Raw genomic sequence first — 20,190 nt, 5'->3', positions numbered from 1 at the left:
TATTATTATTATTATTATTATTATTATTATTATTATTATTATTATTTAAGCATTGATATTATTGGCTCGTTGTAGGATTTGTATTTCAGTGTTCGTCAGTGAGCCCCCCTACTTTGCTGGAAAGTAAATTCTTCTGAGGTTGGAACATACAATGGGACAAACACAACACAAGCCTCAGGGTGCCCTGGGACACGAATAGTTGAAGTATGGCAGTCGTCCAAAAAGCCAAAAAGCGCCCGTATTTGAACCACGCATCTCACGATTACCGGTGAAATGAAATGAAAAGAAAAAATAATTCATTTCATAAAATAATAATTGAAATTGAAAAAGTAATCTACTTGGTCACTAAGTTGTTTCCCTTCTCCACAATGCACTGAAAAGAAGAAAAACACCATGGAAGCTACATGGTATTTTGTTGTGAATATTGTTGCGGCATGAATACAAACAGAAAATGCTGAAAATGTATTTTAAATAGACCACAAATACCTTTCAGAAACTTACTAAGTAATATATTAAAATAGCGACAAAATGATTTGAAATAGAGTATTGTAAATACACACACACAAACAAGTCTGGTCTAAGGTGTCATCTGTATTCTTAATGCAAGTGCCGGGTGACGAGTCAATCTGCTTTTATTTTCTAATCCAATCCAATCTGATGCAAGTGTGTTACGATGGACTGCGTTGTGAAGCGGTGACCTTAAATATTCTCAACGCAGGAATATCGAGCCCCTGGCCTCGGCACGATGCCAAGCCACGTTTTATTAAACACGCTGCTGGGGGATGCCTCGCATGAACATAAATTCTAATATGTGAGTGGGGTCTTAACACTGTCATGACGAAAAGACGAAGACTGTCAGAATCTAAAAAAAAAAGAACGAAAAACATGTTTTTTGCGAGCTCCATAAAAGTGAGCTTTGTGTAAAAGTTTGATGATAGTTTATGGTATGCCCGTATGTGTACGCCGTAAAAAAGAAAAAAAAAAGAAGTAACTTTAGTTATCTTAGGGGCTAGATGCATTGCCACGATCAGTAGTCCCTTTCGAGGTTACATGCATGATAGCTAATTTAAAGGTTAGGGACTACTTGCATTGCATCTTCAGGGTTATAGGTGACTAAAGTGGAGAGTATTTGCACTCTAAGCGACTACAAGCTGAAATTACCTGTCAATTTACTTCTTTCCCCCCCCCCCCTCCTCCTTAGAGTTGTAGGATTCTGGCGAGGTTGAGAGACAGAGAAGAAGACAAGGATGTCGCACTGGTGGAGCGAGGAAATCAATGAATACATGTTTTCGTGACTGCCTGGGCCGACAGCACGGGGTGCTGTGCCGACATTATTTGTCTTAACGCGTCTGAAGAAAACCCTGGGTAAACACCCAGACAGCACCGTGGCCCCCCGGATTCGAACCCGGGTCACCTTCCAGTCTCGGCGTGGAATGGACGCACGATCCCCCCCCCCACACACACACACACACCCCACCCCCACGAGCAACATGCCGCCAGGCGGGCAGGGAGACCCTTGGAAATACCGCGCCACCACCACCACCAACACCACCAACAACAACAACACTGCTTGGCTTATTACATTCGCACAGTCGTGCAGTGTATGTTGTTTTGTATATGGTACGGTGCTCTACGCATACCAGGACGTGGCTCGGGGTAGGAACTTAGCGAGGATTATGCTGTCTGCCGCTTTCCCTGTGTCGCGTCCGAAACGCTTTCCGTCAAATGCCACCACAGTTCGATGCGAAGCGCGCCCGGGACGCCGGCTCCGGCTCTCATTTTTTTTATATATTTTTTTTTAATTCCATGTTGACGCCGCGAAGCAACTGTGGCTATGAGAGGCGTACAGACATGGACAGATGGAGAGAGGCCAGCAGGAAGGAGTGGTAGAAAGGGGGGTTAGTATGCGTCCAGGGCCGACTTCGGGGGGAACTGTGCCGACATTCGTCTGGAAAGTCTTCGGAAAGTCTTCCGAAAACCCAGGGAAAACCTCAGATAGCACAGTCGGTGACAGGAAGCTCTCAAAGTAACATGCATACGAGGTGTGCAGACATGCCGGTCGGTGCGTGTTGGTATACCTACCACATCCGCTTATTTACGTATCTTCTTATTTTTATACATACATATTTCTATTTCCTATATGTATGACCTCCTTACTGACATACCTGTCTCCCCGGCGTACAGAACAGCAAAAACGATCATTGGCAGGTAACAAGACACAGCTTAAAACGTCAGTAACGCCAGCGCTTGTGCAAAGTGCGAACTAAGAGTATAGCCTTCTTCACGTCCTGTCACCAAAGTCCTGTAAAAATAGGTTTGAATCGAAGCCGTGCGCATGATCCCGCACCGTTCTAGCCCTGATCCACGGATGCTCATGAACTCGGAACGTTTGTTTTTTTTGTTTTTTTCTTTAACTCACTTCTGTTGCCATTGGACTTTCCTCTATCCGCTAAGACGTGATATCTCCCACCGCGTTGAGTTTCTTCTACTTTTTTTTCTCGCAATTCAATTCGAATTCAATGACACCTGGAAGCGGTGGAGTCTTCACGTACGGCGGCCTTCTGCACACGCATGTAGTTAATATTCGAAAGGAAAAGCAAAGAAATGAAATCGTTCAACAGCGCCAGATCAAGTTCCTTGAACGTCGAGATGATGAGTCGTTTCGTTGCTTCCCCTGCTAAGGGGGAAAGAAGGAGAGAAGAAGAGACGTTTATCTTCCGCGTGTCAACATTGTGCATATCTGGTTGCCTCGCAGTGAAATATATTCGCTCTTCCAGGACTTGTTATGCGCGAAAGTGAATTTTCGTACTTCGTTGGCGCACGTGCGCCATATCAAACCCAAATGCACTCACTGCAACGCGGCAGCACGCCTTAATCATGCTGCTCACTTGTGCTTTTCCTGCCGTTATGGCGAGACATCGACGACGTCGAACGTGTGCACCCTCATTTCAACACTGCAGTTGCACGGACACATGCATTCAATTATTAAGAAGAAATATGAAGATTGTGATTTTATTAACGTGCCAGCTATCCCAGAACGCTTACAGTTCTTCTTCGTATGGGTTAAGAGTTGTCAGGCATAATGATAGGCTTGCTTGACTGTGCATCTACCACGAGGGGTCGGTGAGCGGGCTAAGGATGACATGACAGCAAAGAAAACGAACGAGCGTAAAACAGGAAAGAGTGGGATGCGTCATGCGTGTGCAGGATTAGTACGCGTGGCTGCTACGTATGTTCCATTTTCTTCGTCGTCCGTTATCGTTAGGAAGCACATTATTGGACGTAGCACACAGCCCTACAAGATCGTTCCACGGTGCAAGGACTTTAGACATAATAAAGGTTCTGTTATTGATGGTTTCTATATAGCTAGCACTTAAGAGGGTGTCGTTGATAGGGCACGAGGACATGCTCCGCGGTGACTAGGACAGCATAGATCGGCGGAGGAAACAATGTTACATTGAAGGGACTGTGTATCATCATTGCCATTCCCACCATTGCGTAATCCATTACTATAGAACACTAACATTACACGCATTACTAACTACTAGCTCGCCAGCTTATTCGCCATTTTCTTTATAGAATTTATCTCAACGTTACCTAACACACGACTGAATGCTACACTCTTAAAAATGAGGTGGTGGTGGTGATAGGGCTTGCCGTTGTCGGCCTCACGTATGTGGGCAACGTCACGACTCACGCCCTGGGGGAATGTGCGTTCTGGGCAGACTTCTTAAGGAACTGTGCCGACATATGTCTGAAAGCGTCTGAGGAAAACCCAGGAAAAACCCCAGACAGCACAGCCGGCACCGGGATTCGAACCCGGGTGCCTTCACCGCATAGCACGCTCCTAGCCAACCACCATCCCGAATGACACCGTTCTCGCCTCTGATTTGTTGAAAACGGAAGGTGTACGCCTTTTTTGTACGAATTATGCACTGCATAAGTGGTACAGAAAAGGCTTACGCCCCCCGATGATGCTTCGCTGAGAGCGTGCTATGCGGTGAAGTACATTTTTAAGAGTCTAGGTTATTGAAGCGTATACGAAGAGGGGAGTCAAGTCCTGTAGATCACATAAACAAAATACAGAAACCGACACTGAAGATTTTTGTTTAAGTTTAATTTGTACAAGCTTCCGCGTGGGGGTCCACGCTTCCTCAGGTACAAAGTGAAGTGGTGACACCAGACGTGTACAAGATACTCAAAAATGTATTTAAGATAAGATAATAAATACTAACGTTAAAATGTAATTAAGATAGAGTATAAATACATAAAAATTAAAGTAATTAAGATAGAGTACAAAATACTTCAAAAAGTATTTGAAATACAATTAAGATACTATTTATCCTTGATCGCAAAAAGTCACCGGTCACTGCTCAATGCGGCAAGCCGTCGCTATGTGACATGAATCACCTAAACCCCGCGCACTACGGTAGCCGCCGCTGTGTGATAGGACTAGGAATCATCTAAACATAAGTCCCAAAAAGATGACAAGGAGATACCACATAACTCCACTAAGTATTGTGACCCAGAACAAAGCAAACTTCTGCAAGTCCCTGGTCGGCGAGGTCAGAATTCGGCGTCACCGCGTCAGGGCACACATAATAGAACCCTCACTGGCCAAGGATTAGGACACACTGGGCAGTTTCTAAATGGAGACTTCCAAGAAGGGCCAATGTCCGGGTCAAGTCCGAGAGACTCAGGAAATTTCCACTGAACACGCAAGATAATGGAAAGACGAGACACAGAAAGTTTGAGAGGGAGATCCAAAATATGTAATTAGAGTATTGAGTAGAAAATACCACAAAATGTATTTTAAATAGAGTACAAATACACAACACAAAAAGTATTGAGTAGAGTACCAAAATACCGCAAATTGTATTTAAAATACAGTATTTTAAATACAATACTCCAAATACGTACAAGTCTGGGTGACACACATAAGTATATATAGTATAGTCATATACACGACTAACACGGAATAACATCGCTTAACATAAACCGCGTGCATGTCACCATCAATAGCAGCAACACAACGCACGGGGGTCAATATACTCCCTACGGACAATATAGGCCTACTTTCGAATGCGTCACGTATACACAACAGCTATCCGAACGGAGCCCCTATACTTTACACAACCACACAACAAGAGGACCAACTTGGAAAAGGGGGCTCCGTAAATATTCATTCGAGGCTTCCGCAGGAGTCCGTCTTTCTATACGTGCTCTGAGAGAACACGTTGCGCAGCTTTGTGAATTATTGAACAGACTCCTCTCCGTACAGAAGCGGTCTTTCCACTACGTGTCTGTGCCAGTTCGTTTCCTCCTGCTTTTATACGGCTGTTTATGTAAAAGTGTTCTGCCGAGAGGAACGTTGAATTGCAGGTCGCTAAGTTTGTTACCTGGGGCTCCTATTTTGCGCCGTCAAGTTTAGCGAGAAGCGAATAAAGTTAAGCCTAAAGCGGTGGGACGAAATGGTAGACCCGACTTTTTCTTTTTTCTTTACCGCGTTGTTTCAGATAATAGATGGTTTTAAAAAGATGCGCGCGCCACCTAGCGCGCGGCGCAAAGCAGTATGGGAACTTTGAGGGACACCGCTTTGTCGTCTACTTCGGTTATGGTTTACCCCGGCTGCTGCTGCTGCTGCTGCTGCGCACACCGGGAATGTTGTTGTTCTTCCTCTACCTGCGCATCTGACAGTCTAGTAATGTTTCAAGGCGCTATACGTTCTCATGAGACCTTGCGTGCCTCACGTGGCGCTTGCTTTTCTAAAGAGGTCTATTCTGGCGTTACAAACTTGCTGCCGGAGGTGGTTGCCTTGCTGGTGGAGGTCCACGTCCTCGTCGTGTCGCTGCTTGAAGGTAGAACTGGAGGAGGCGCGGGGGGGGGGGGGGGGGGCGACTCGAATCGATGACTTTCGCTTCTTCTTCTCTTTTCTTTTTTTTTTTTTTTTACCGATTACCAGTGTAGTAGGGAATATAATTTGTAATTAAATTGCGCAAACACTAACAGCATCTCATCCTCGTTTAAGAACTCCTCCAGTTCTAGGGTATGGGATATTTTTAATAATGAATTCTCCAGGATAACGCAAGGCCTTTAGTTTCGTCTAATCAGATGCGCACACAACCACATTGTGATGGGCAGAGAGCTCTGCGAGCGTAGGCTTGCTGCCTACTCAGAGAGCGTACGCAGAGAGCTCCGGATGCCTGTTCTTCGTCTGCTTTGCTATGCTACCAACTGCGCAGACTTGTGCGTAACGCGTTACGAGCAATGGCGTTACTTGTAATCAATTACTTTTTGAGTAATTTTTCGAGTAATCAATTAATTTTCGGAGTAATCGACTACTCAGTAATTGATTAATTTTCCGGCAGGGATTAACTTATCTTTCAGATGTTCTGCCCCAAGTCAAGCTCCTCGTGCCGTCAGCCTTTGTTGGGGCGTTCTACTATAGCAAGCGGTCATTGTAATAACGTTCTGGAATTTCGGGGCCTCTCTCCCTAATCTCTTACTACACCAGCGCGGTGGTACATGAAGCTTTGGAAGTTTAGTAAGTCATGGGGAAGTTCCACGCAATGTTCTTCCACAATCGGGTCAACGTCTTCCCGGGTGATAAATACAGTAGACGTACAGATCTACCTGTCCTACACGTTTTTGTTTTTCGCGTTATTTAAGCTGTTCGGCTGTTTTTTTTCTCTCTTTTTTTCTGAGGCACACAAAGACGGGTATAATTTGTCTGATTGCAGAGTAACGACCGGAATAACGCGTTACTTTTCTACTCGTTACTCAATTACATTTGGAGTCGAGTAATTGGTAAAGGGAATAATTTACTTTTTGCGTAGAAGTAATGGTAACGGTAATCAATTACTTTTTCGAGTAACGGGCACAAGTCTGCAACTGCGTATCCCCATTTAGATAACGAAATGTTGCATAGAGAACGAAAGCAATAGAGAGAGAGAGAGAGAGAGAGAGAGATTGAAAGAGTGCAACAAAAAGAAGGGAAAAAAATCTACTTCACAAATCCGGAAATTGAAGCATACGCATGGCGGATTCACTTGCGTGTGGCTTCCACACAAAAAGGGCCAGCATTGAGGTCTGCTCGCAGTCAAACTCGTTCCTCCTAATCGCAAGTTTCAAAGCCAGGCGAAATGCGCTATCGTCTTGAAATGCATTCGGTGAACAAAGAATATTCCTTCTATGCGGTCTATCCCATTGCCTTGCCGGCCGAAGAGGGCAAGTGAGTGTAGAAAGGGAGTGCTTAACGGCTAGGACTCCGATGAAAGGGAAAGTGATATTGCGAAAGGAAATTAGACTGCGCCATTTCTTTCGTGCGCAATCCGTTTCTGCCGTTCGCAGCTCTGTGCTCTGAATAGAGACGTAGCCAAATCGTATGTTGACGGCATGTGTACATCTCGGGTTTCATAAATATGCGCTGGATATGCGTGAAATGGTTGTAATGTGAGGCCATTTTCTTTGTCATCTTCTGCATCTGCTTGCAGTGTCAGAACCGTTTTCAAAGGCACCAGGAGGAACTTCTGTCAGTGAAAGGTATTATTTGTGCTTAGCTCATTGAGGTTAAATGTATTCAGGTTACACAACCTGAGAGGGCCAGAAAAAGAGTAGAGTGAGGGCCTCCCGTGTGATTAAATAATCGTAATGTATTCGCGTAATTAATTAATCACGAATCACAGTTTATATGTAAATATGTCGGAGATAAAAAATTTGTATAAATGACATAAATAATACATAGAAAACTGGAGCGAAAGAATAGCAAAGAGAAGGTATATGAGATGAAATATACGGCGTATCTGATTAGCATGAATGTATGTAGGACACGCAAAAAAAAAATTATATAGGTTCACATACAGTACGGTGACCGGGAGGGGTGGTGTTTTTCTCTTTTTCTCTTTTTCATTTTCCTTTTTCCTTTTTTCTTTTTCCTTGTTCTTTTTCCTTTCCGTGGAGTTCATCCCTTGGTTCTTTATGCGAGTAGAAGAATTCGTCAGGTGACGAATTCAATTTCTTCCCCCTTTTTTTACGTTCAAACTCAACTCAAATTATATTGATTCAACTGAGATTAATTAAAAATGTATATGAATATCTGTGTAGTCATTCGGCAGCCAAATAAACATAAAGACCCGAGAAACTTTCCGAGAAAACGCTATACTGGACGGCATTTAGCCCTTCAGTTTAATTCAGGAATATGCGAAAATCTTCCATGCATTATCTTGTGTGTAATACAGAAAAGTACTCGATGTTCTAAAGTAGGCACAAATGTGCAAAAATAGGGTACGAAACAAAATAATACCCCATGCTAAACTGTATTTCCTTAAGGTTGCACGGTAAAGCGTTTGTGACGGAAATAACGTGACAAGTACCACCAAACGGCAACGGCAAATTGAAATCTAAAAACGACACAAGACTTATGTGTCCAGATAAGTACTGCTCGGAGTTTTCAATTCACTACGTCAATTCACTACGTCACTTTGTCAACGCTAACGATTTCTGAAACGAACCGTTCAACAATATAAATCAACGGTACGACACGATAGCCACATCGTAATCTCATTTCTCAAATCTCCCGCATTTCTCAGAAGCATAGATATCGAGCCCCCCCTCCCCCCCCCCCCCGCAACTCGCCGTGTAGGAAGCTGTAAGCTAAACTGGAAATTTAATGTTTTGACGCTTCTCGCCAAAGCCATTACATCATAGAAGTTGCAGTAAAGCAGATAGGCAGACGTCTGCGTCGTGAGATTAGTGCCCACGTTCCCTGGCACTAACACAATTAGAAGCCGCAGAAATTGCATTAGATTGCCGACTTGCCGAGGAAGTAAGGCGTTGCGAAGCAATTGGGTGTACATCAGCCCCATCCTCCTGCTGCGCCTCGCTACAAATACAACTAGGGTCTGAATTGCATTTGCAAAGTGCTTGGAAGGGCGGAAGAAATCGATGGCTGTTTGCTGCATCTCCTTCGGAAAGACGTCGCGTTTTCGTAACGGCTGTCCCGCTCGCCTCGAGTGGCGTTCGGGGGTTTCGAAGATGAGTCGTAAAGTATATCGGGTAACGATTGACACTGTGAATGCGTACCTCTACGTTTTTGGCATAAAATGTATTGATAGATGAGGATAATTGATTTCATGCAGCATTGTGTTGTAAGCTATAGAGTATGGTGGAAAAAAAAAATTGTTTTCTACCTTCCATTGGTGGAGGGATACAAACCCTTCAACGCACTTCGACGTCGAGCTCTGACGCCAGAGCAACGTGAGCCTCGGCAACTCCTATTGGTTATTGTAAGCACGTGACCTCACCTCGCTTGCCAGGATGTTATAGTCCGAGGAGATTGGCTATTTTTGGAGCCAACGACAATTTTAGAAAGCGCCGCCTGCACCTGTGTTTTATCGCTTTTAGACAATTTTAAGTCTGTGTTGGTGGCTGTCCGGGTGTTTCTCCTGGGTTTTCTCCAGAGACTAAGACAAGTGTCGGCACAGTTCTCTGTGAAGTCGTCCCAGGACACACCGTCCCCTCACTGCGATAGCCGTGACGTTGCTCGCCCAAGCGTGCCCGTTCCATTACCACCACCATGCACCACTAACTTGTTGGCGATGATGATTGCGCTGTCGATTTGTCGATCGTCTGCTTCTCTGTTACTCCCGTTACTGTAAAAGTTGATATGCTGATTCGCGTCGATGCAAACAGCATTCGCTTGCGTTTATCTGGCACAACGTTGGTGAAATGTCGCAGCCGGTTACCCAATGTAAAGTGCCCTGCGTTTATTATAGTTTTGAAAGATCTTGTTGTAAACGTCTACGGAAGGGCATTACTTCTATTTCCGCCGTGCGACTGCGAACAGTTTTGTAAACACTTTCTTATCGCCTTCATATATTACCTGTTTCATATATATATATAAAAAAAAGAAATCAATTCTTAGAAATTTGGACATATTCACATTGAAGGAACGGAAGTAAATAGATAGAAGGGAATACTACGAACGAAGCGTGTTCTTTGCGGCGTCATGTTGGCGCTACGTAGAAAAGACCCTATTTGGTGATCCTACAAAAGGTCATCTTGCCCACGCGTAGCGAATGTAATATTAAAACGAGAAAGCGGCTGCTTGTTAATTATTACAAGGACGAAAAAAACACGGAGCGCCCAATTGGCCGTATTTTTCTTCATCCTTGTCTTCATTTTTGCGCTGCGTCCATGGAAGCAGTATATTGCAAGCAAGAAGATAGGAGGCGAGGGCAGCAAATAAAAAAGTGACGGACTTGACTTGACGAAGTGCAGGCTCCGCACGCAAGCTCGTGTTTATTAAGGTTAGAGTCCCCATAATTATTCCTTGTATTGATTGCGTTTTCCATCCAGCTTTCGTCAAGATTTCCACGTTATCTTAAGTACATACAATATTGTTAGAGCAACATACAATATTGTAATATACCCGTATTTTCACGCGTATTAGCTGCGGCTTATGCGCGATTTTCTTTTTTTTTTTTTGTCACGGGCGCCCTGTGGCTGTATCCACCGGTGTGGCTTATCTGATGACTATTTTTTCCTGGTATTTTCCCCATACGCCGATTTTAACGAAAGGGCCGACAGTGCCTCTGGAACAGCACTGCCCTGCAGATGCACGAACAGTGCGTAACAGGGACGGGTCCACATTCGAGTAGATTGATCTTCCTGGTGCATTCCCCCAAGCAGCTTTAAGGAAAGTGGTGACAGTGATTCACGTCTTCTGGAAGATCACTGACCCATCAGTCCACGAAAAACCCCCCACAAGGGCACAATCCGATCTTGGTAGAACTCCAGAACTGACCTCCTCTGTTGTACACTGTGCCGGTCCCGGAGTATGGACCACAGGGTTTATGGCCTTCTCTATGGTCTCCTTTGTCGCACAAATCAGTCGTCTCGTATTGCCCGCGGCTTATCTGCGGGTGCGGCTTATCTGCCAGAAAATTTTCAAAACGTCCCAAAAAACGCGTCCTGCGGCTTATCTGCGGTGCGGCTTATACGCGTGAAATTAAGGTAGTTAGGGCCGGGTCTCCAAAGCCACACCGCACCAGTGTTTTGTTTTTGTATGTTTATTCTCGCAGCGGAAACATGGCAAAAACATCGTCTATGCACTGTAAGTAGAAAGAAAAAAGGAGTACTTTTAGTCATTTTGTGGGCTAAACGCGATGACACAAAAATTAGTCTCTTCCGGGACTGAATGAATGTCACAGAGTGGGGAGTGCATTTCTCCCTCTGTTCTGACAGTTCTAGGTACATAATTGGCGCGCATGAATGAAAATACGTTGAATTAAACCGTCCACTGTGATATGCCGAGCGATATAAAATCATTGCGACATGCAAAGGACACAATTTTCTAAGAAAGAACCGCTAACTATTTCTTACTCTGTATTGGTGGGGAAACAGCTAAGTTAGCTAAGCTATATGACCTTATTCCATCACATTCACGAAGAGCACACATTTACGTAGACTGCTGCGTTCAGGAGGCCATTTGCGGGGTTCAGCGACTATTTGCAGTCCTGGGGAGTAAATGTCGGGGTCAGGGAACTAAAATTGGGAGTAATTGCAATCTAGTGGACTAGAAGCTGCAATTACTCCCTAGTTTACTCCCTTTTCTCTTTTAGGACTGCGCGACATGGTACGTAGCTCCTGATATACTGCTTGAAGAATGGAGTGAAGCAGGCGGGTTTCGCGCGATCGCAAATGTGACGTCTTTCCTCCTTTAAAGGTGGTTATGCCACAGTAAGTGTTACGTTGCAGTGATGCACGCTTCCCGGCATTGATGCAGCATTCTGAAGGAGATTGCCTTCCGTCTTATCATTGAACCGCTCAGTTCTTTTATCCAACATATTCACTCGAGGGATTCGTAGAGCGTGTTTATGTTGAGAAATTTGTGGCGGTATTGATATCTGGACATGAACACGGCTGTAGATTTACATACCTACACAAAGCCGCTCTCGGATCCAGTGAACGCGATGTTAGTCACCCCATATTGTGAAATAAAATGACAAATCAACCGGAACACCAAGCAACTAAGCCTCATCGATCTCCGTCTAGTCAGTAGTCTGCACAAAGCAGGGACCTTTCATTGTGGCGGCTGTGCAACGACGAAAAAAGCAAATGTTGAGACGAGGACTGATCGTTAAAAACTCAACGATCCGCATCATGAATTCCAACCATACACTCAGTGCTTTTTCGTTGCCGCGAAGCGCAGACGAATCGGTTCGTTTTCGCTGATAAATGAGCTCCCGCACGTGGAAGGACTCCTTCAAACGACGCTATGCGGTCAATCTTCGGTTCCACATTCCGGGTCACGAAGTCAGCCTAAGTCCCACATTATACGACGCGGATAGTTCATGTCGGAACGACGATGGAAGTGACGGGAAATTCCGTCACGTCATGCCCTGGAATGCATAGCTGATTGTGTTTGCTGGAACAATCAAGCTGGAACGTCCCATATCGTTCCATGAAATGTTAAGTTTTTTTCGTTATAAAAAATATTGCGATTCAGGTGTAGCAGCTCAGTAGCACAAACATGGCGAACTGTGTAAGCATAGTGGAATAGCTACGGAGGATTGGAAGATGGGCGCTGAACAAATAGGCAACAGACCGTTTGGTGTGGTGAAGATGTTGGGGGGTCTGCGCCCATCACTAAGCGTTGCACAACGTCATTATCTCCTAAGATCCGAGAGAAAGATCACTGAGATTAATTCCCTTTAAGTGGAGCAACCAGTCCGATAAGTCTTCATAGTTCTTCTTACACAAACGTGGACGGACTCACCTTACACGTCAATCTACTGCCAATTATTGTTATTATTATTATTATTATTATTATTATTATTATTATTATTATTATTATTATTATTATTATTTCCATTGTAGTATCATCATTGTCAGTATTATCATCACTTGTAGTATGCTTTGTTGAATAAAATATTATTATTATATTATTATTATTATTATTTAGAAAATGCCGGAGAAGAACGTTTTTCTGATTTGATTTGTAAAAGAAAAAAAAGGAGATGTTAGTCCCAAGCCACTCGGGACTGGCTACTCCAGGACGCGTTATTCAGGTATATTCGTTATACGTAAAACAAACGTTTTTCTCTTGTATTCCACTTCTATGGTAACGTAAAAATTCAACTCTCTCACTGAGAGTATCAAGTGTAGGATGAAAAATATGGAGATATTAGCTCTTGGATTGTGAACATTTTGAATATTTTATAGGTGTATCCTTACCTCGGCTGCAGTTTTTTTTTAAGTACGATACACATCGCTTTAATGGACACTGCGGCGAAAATTAACCCCCATCTTTTCCCCCGGATTAAAGTTGGGATGCTCGTCCGTACTCAGAGCCGTGGTCAGGACCCACAGGAAACGGTACCCGCACGGTCTACCGTGTATACCATATCAAGCATTAATGCGCGAACCACCGCGAAACACCTTGCGCAAATAGTGATTGCTGCCGCGGCAGTTTCAGCGCACGGCGATCGGTTTAAGGACGCCGCAGGTAATTAGCCTGAGAACGGATTGCGTCAAGCCAGGCTAAATTCCAACGTCGGCGAGAGCGCCTTCAAATTGATTCGTCCAGCACAGCATTCTACAAGCCAGAGAACACGTTGCCGTACGTGCACGTACCCTGTTTGTCGTCATGTCGACGAAATTGCCGCTAGTTCTCGAACGAGACAGCGTTTGCCCCTCAAGGACAGGGTACATATACAGTGAACACTCGTTATTATGACCATGGTCGTTCCCGAAAATTTTGGTCATAATGCGGAATTGTCATATTAACGGGGGGATTTTCAGAGGTTTCACTGCATTGTTCCCCAGGAGCATGGTCGTAAAGCGCGTATGTCAGATTATCGGGGGTCATATTAACGAGGGTTCACTGTACATTCTTAATAAAGAAAGGTTACAGTAACTCCTTTTTGTGGAGTACACCCTTACCAAATATATCACACCCTTTGGAGTGTACAATTGCTCTCCTGGAGGGAAGTAAAGGGTCTCCTCACTCCCTTCAGGGAGTGTGGAGACTCCTTTTTTGAGAGTAATGGTACTCTCCAAGAGGGAGTGATATGTGTGGCAAGGAAAAGGAGTTAATGTACACCCCTTTTTTAAGAGCGTGCATATAGGCAACCCACGACCGCAATGAATTGTACGCATTTTATAGGGGTAGCTTTATAGACTGTCACGTGACTATATTTTTTTTATTCAGTGTTAGCGCCGCGAAGCAACTGTGGCTATCAGCGGCGTACAGATGTGGACAGATGGAGAGAGGACTGCCGGGAAGGAGTGGGAGACAGGAGGGTTAGTATGCGTCCTTGGCCGACTTCAGGGTGAACTGTACCGACATTCGTCCGGATAGTCTTCGGAAAACCGGGGCGTAACCTCAGACAGCACAGCCGGTGATGGGATTCGAACCCACTACCTCCCAGTCTTCAGCGCGACCTTGGCTACCACCGACGAGGGGGACGCATTAACCCCTCGACGATACCGCTGGTGTTTTCTTTTTCTTTATTTTTCTATTCTTTATTTTTTCCTTATTATTCGTTACAGAATTGTTTACAAACAAGCTGTGAGAGCGGTAGAGATGGTATTTGTGCAGGCGGGTTATGCAGCCGCGTCGATGGTCGGTCGGACAGCGTTTGTAACTGCTGGACGAATAATTAGCGAAAATTCGATAATTAACTTGTTAATTAGATGTTTTCTCTTAATTATTCGAAATAGCAGAATTGGAGCCAGTCATTATTCAGATCCATTGTCCTTTGTTGAACATACGGTGAAGTGAATGTATCTATTGCCAAACTTTGCTATGTAAATGAGCCGACTACGCACTACTCGAGCGCAGAAATAGTGAGACATTCCGCGTCAAAGGACGGCCTGCCAAAATTGCATCGTCGCTGCTCTCGTATCTCTTTTAGAAAAAATTTAACAAATAAAAAACAGTGTATATACAAGGTAGATGGGTAGAAATCCAGCAAACCGGTAGAATGTAGGAAGGGAGTTGCCTCAGGACAGAAGCCGCCGATATTTCGAACAGAGACTGTTCTTCTTCTGGGCGCGATTTAGGCCCAGAAGAAGAACAGTCTCTGTTCGAAATATCGGCGGCTTCTGTCCTGAGGCAACTCCCTTCCTAGTGTATATACAAAGGTCATTCAAGGTTGACCCAGAATTTTTTTTCTTTAAACATCATAGAAAATTCGGGAAGCTCCTCCCTGTCCACACGGCATCTTGAACATTGGACGGGTCTGCGACCCTCAACGCATTGTGGGCTTTAGATTCAATTAAATTCAGTTAAAAACACGACAGACAGACACCGCGATAGGGGTACAATAGCATAACTAGTTAAGGACACCCATAATACGTGGTGTAAAAAAGGGAAGGTAAAGGCAAATAAAAAGTGAAGCATATGCAAGATTAAAGAGCCCTCATATCGACTGAAATACAACGATGAGGAAATAAAGTAACGTCTCAGGGCTCTAATAAAAAATCTACTATTTTTTAGCTCGATTCGCAAAAGATTCCAAAGCTTGGGGCCAAAAGACGCAATTAGATGCTGCAGTACACATTCCTGAACACACTGAACAGGTTCAAACTGACTAAAGCGTAGCTACGCCTGCTATAAATATATATATATATATATATATATATATATATATATTTAGAATTTGATCGTGCACTCCCAGCCAAGGACAGCTGTTTCGCTCAACTTGGAGCTCGTGAGCCTGGCGCAAGGAAGTGACACGATCTTGACGAGCTCCAAGTAGAGCGAAACAGCTGTCCTTGGCTGGGAGTGCACGATCAAGTTGTAAACATATGCTCAACGTGCGGCTATTTATATATATATATATATATATATATACAGAAAACATGTTATGTAGCATGACCTAAAAACCTATCACCATAATTTCTGTGGAGTGCTATGAACGTTTTTCTTCGTTTGTTTGAGTGCATTAATATTGTAGCTCTGTCGTCCAAGTTTTCCATCATTCCTCTCGACGTGTACAAAGTATGTACCTCTCAACTGAAAAAAACCCTGGGGTTCAGAAGAGATAGACGTCGGAAGCATTTACAACGCAAGTATATATACCGCATTCACCCTGAGCTACATTTTGGCTCGCATGTATTTGCATCAGCAGAAACTACGCGATACGGATGAAAACTAAATAAATATAATGCACAAGTACATTACAAGGAAAACGAAGAAGGCACGCCATTTTACGTGCACTACTTCGCTGCATATCCTGAGCCATGTCCTAAGGACATCTGAAACTTTCCTCGTAAATACGTTGCATCCGCCTCTCGCACGCGCTGTACGTCTTCAGCGTGATAAATACTTGTCTCTCGGTGTTGCGCTACGAATATATTATCCGAACCAAACATTGTTTCGGATTCGTGTATGTAAACGGGTATGCCATTCGTCATCGAGAGTAAGGCTCCGTAAATCACACCTTTTGGTACGCACCTCGTGCGTGGTCGAGGTCATAAAAAGGTCGTTTGTTTCCGTTAACGCCGGGGACGTCTTATCCGGACGCGCGTTGTCTTACAATGTAACGGAGGTCAGGGACGTGCCTTCTTTAGTCTGATGTGATGTTGTCATTGAAGGGTTGTGTGATAGCAACGGGGAACCTCAGAGCCGCCTTTTGAAGATTGGACGACCGTCCTCTAGAGTTAGTGAAGCTCCTCGGAGAATGGCCGAGGGATCTTAGACAGCGTGCGACAGATGGATATTGCAGCGCCTCTAATTTTTTAATCTTACTGGGTTTTTTTTTTTTCTTGCCTTTTTTTTTATCTTCAAGTGTTTTGGAGTAGCCGGCTCCTGTCTTTTGTAGGAGCCACCATCTTCATATTTTTCTTTTTATTCCAACTCCAACTCCAACGCGGAACAGATTAGAACGGAGTTGGTTGCTTTGCGCTGGGGGTGAAGGTGACTTTGTGACAGTGATGGTGCCGTGCTCGCTTGCCGAAGTTGGACCCGCGGCGGCGGGGAACGCTATGAGCTCCACGAAGATGAAGATAAGAGTTCAAGTGCATCGTATGCTACCGCCTATGCTTACCTAAGAGATAGCGTTGGTGGTTCTGCGTAGTGGTTGTGCTGTGGAGCACAACCTAACGTTCACATAGAGCAATATGTGAACGTTACAAAGAACCACGACGACGCCTACTGTCGGAGTTGGCAGCACTGGACGACCGCCGTCCGACCGTCCTCATCGCCTAGCTTACGTCTTTGAATTACCTCTTAGGGATGCGGGAATGGCATAAACGGTAGTATGATACAGCCGCATGTCATCATCACCATTTGCTTTTTGCTGCTGTTGTATGTCACCGAGCCAGATTTCTTCAGCGCTGGTGACTCGAATCACCGTTTAGAGGCGTCGCATGCTATATAAGACTTGTCCAGTGAATTACTATCATATTACAGCTCCGAAAACCGCTTGAGTTTTGCTTCCAGGAACCGAACGAGATCGCTCCTTCCGACGAGAAAATAGCCCCGACCCTGATTTGGTGGTAGCCTACTATTCATAGCGCCAGAGTTGTACACGTTACTCGAAAAAAGTAATTGATTACAATTACTGTTACTACTGCGCGAAAAGTAATTCTTTACCGTTACAAATTACTTCATCAAAAATGTAATACGTTACCGATTAAAAATGTAACGCGTTACTTTTCCCGTTACTTTTAAATTGTCGGCCCTAGCAAAGCCAACAAGCCTGCAGTGTGCAAACATGCAGCTCTTGTTGCAAATTCTAATGAGACACCAACATACATGATAAGTGAAATTCACAAATACATTTGAAAGCAACATACAAAACACATACACGCGTTTATTACAGATTTATATACACATTTAAAACAACATCGAAACATCTGCTTCGTTTTGTTATTATTGTTACCTTCAGCCCGCACAATTTATCAATACAGTCACCTATTTTACTGTTGCTCCAGTAGGTCGCGGTTTTAAGGGATTATCATATTACTGTGGTGTGCATGGAACATGTGTGGACTAGAGATGGCCGTCACAGTGACCTCTGCGTCATTGCTTCAGTCGAACTCCTGGTGGAACAAAAGAACAGATTGGCTTGCTGAAAATGGTTGCCAGTGTTGACAGAAGGTTAAAAAAGTAATCGATTACTCAGTAATTATTACTGAAAATTGTAATCAGATTACTTGGGAAATTACTTGCTCACAAAATGAATTGATTACGTTAAAAATTACTGAGAAAAGTAATTAATTGCTAGTAACGCAATTACTAGTAACGCGTTACGTACAACTCTGCATAGCGCCTTCTTGGAACGTCAAGTTGCAGTCCTTACCAGGCATTAGTGCCGAAGTTGTACTCAACTGCGCCTAAATAGGGTTTTCAGTGTCCTCGAACGCGCCCATAGGCTCGCTGACGAAGAATTTGTATATTGCAAAATTATGCAACGTTTGGTCTTTACAAAGACTCCAAACGGAGGCGAACAAAAATATCGATGCTTTTGTCAGGGTTTCCATGGGTACCGATGTGCTTGGTTTCACCAACGTCACTGCGATCGCTATATCCAACGCAGCAGGTGCTAGCTCTCAGCAGTCCATTAAAAACAAAGATGAAGTAAAGCAAATCGAAGACGAACGTGGGTTCTTCGAGCTGGTGGGAGAAAGGTGAGGAGAAAGAAAGGCTCTTGGAAAGAGAAGGCTTCTGCACTTGAAGAGCGCTTCTCGAAAACAAGAGCGAAAAAATGTACGCAGCAAAGGAAAGGGGTGCACCTGCATCCCGTTTCCCGTGTGTGCCTGAAGTTGGAATACATATTTATAAAATTGTGCACTGTTGGCGTAAGCTTTATTGGTTATCCTTGCGCTTTCGCGTTGGCCAAGTATTTTATCCATGTTGTCCGGACCCCTCATAATATTGTTTATCGGGCTTGATTGATTGATTGATTTGTAAAAGCAAAAAAAAATGCGATGTTAGTCCCAAACTACTCTGGACTGGCTACTCCAGGATGCGTTTTCAGGGCTCATTATATGTAAAAGATATGAAGGAAAATGGAGGGTGGGGGGAAAAGTAGAAAAAGGAGTAGAGTTGAGATGATAAGAAAAGAAAAAAATGGAGAAATAGGCACTGGTTACGAGGGCCGGCTACTCCAGATCACTTAGGAAAACACAAATGGCTATCTACAATAAAACCAATGAGTGACAAAGACTGTCAGTCAGTCAGTCACTCACACACGCTGTCCACACATGCTGCCAGGAAACTATACAAATCTATGCACTTTCGTCTGGCTGACCTTTCCTTTCTTTTTCTTAATAAACATATCCCCCCCCCCCCCCCCTATGCACTTTGTGAGGCACACATGCGCAAACGCGACTGGGAAAAAAATCCATCAAGTGCGAAAGTACGAAAAAGCTCAATGATGATAATGATGATTGAAAGAAAAAAAAATGGGGATTGAATAACTCAATGCATATCGGGCTTTCTAATGCCCGTGTAGTTGAGTTTGAGTGTTAACTCTCGGCGGTTTTCTTCAGCATATAAACCTTCACACCATCTCATCGCACGCGCACTACAGAGAGAGAGGGTGGGAGTTTTTGTTGACGCATACAAACATTTAGAGCAGGGACTCCTGGAAAATCCTGCAGTGCCGTCCCTAGGCATCAATTACGTTACGTACGTTACTCATTACATTTGACAAGTGTGCTGATGGCGCAATTATATGTAGGCAACCATTACAGCTAGTGGCCGATCCACCGCTATTTCCACCCATTTCCACGTATTGCGTCCGTAGATTCCGTTCCTGATTTCGAAGCAAAGTTTAGGGCAAAGTTTTCGAAACAACGGGGCTGACGCGAGTAAACACGTCTCATGTGTTGCAACTGTAACATATGCACTCAGATTGGAGCGACATTGAGAGCCTGGTGTCAATTACTCTTTCTGCTATTTTGCCAGTTAACCTGAAATTACGTCTAAACTCAGCTCATTAATTAGGTAATGCAGATAGAGTTTATTCTGTGAGAGGGATTGAAGCTTTTATATGGCATACACTTTCACCCGCTGGGATGTGAGTACGTGCGCTTCGCGCCTGCTTTCCTAGCTCTATATATTCAAGTTGTTTCCTGTTTTACACGGAAAACAGATTTGCAACTTTGCAAGTGAGCCTGCGACTGCGTCGCAATTGGAACTTTCTACATTCATTTCCTGCCGGCATAGTTGCTATG

The 20,190-nt window shown here is 44.1% G+C and overlaps 1 protein-coding gene and 1 long non-coding RNA gene across 2 annotated transcripts in view; one reads left to right on the top strand and one right to left on the bottom strand.

Moving 5' to 3' along the window:
* The window catches only part of LOC135366736 (uncharacterized), a 329,450-nt gene that overhangs the window by 191,963 nt on the left and 117,297 nt on the right, over nucleotides 1–20,190 (top strand). The window lies entirely within an intron of this gene.
* Nucleotides 1–20,190, bottom strand: part of LOC135366735 (cyclic nucleotide-gated channel rod photoreceptor subunit alpha-like) — a 205,994-nt gene that overhangs the window by 77,098 nt on the left and 108,706 nt on the right. The window lies entirely within an intron of this gene.

This window comes from Ornithodoros turicata, chromosome 8, assembly GCF_037126465.1.
Source record: "Ornithodoros turicata isolate Travis chromosome 8, ASM3712646v1, whole genome shotgun sequence".
Taxonomy (NCBI): domain Eukaryota; kingdom Metazoa; phylum Arthropoda; class Arachnida; order Ixodida; family Argasidae; genus Ornithodoros; species Ornithodoros turicata.
Note: the sequence above shows the minus strand (reverse complement) of the source record. Positions and strands in the feature narration are given on the sequence as shown.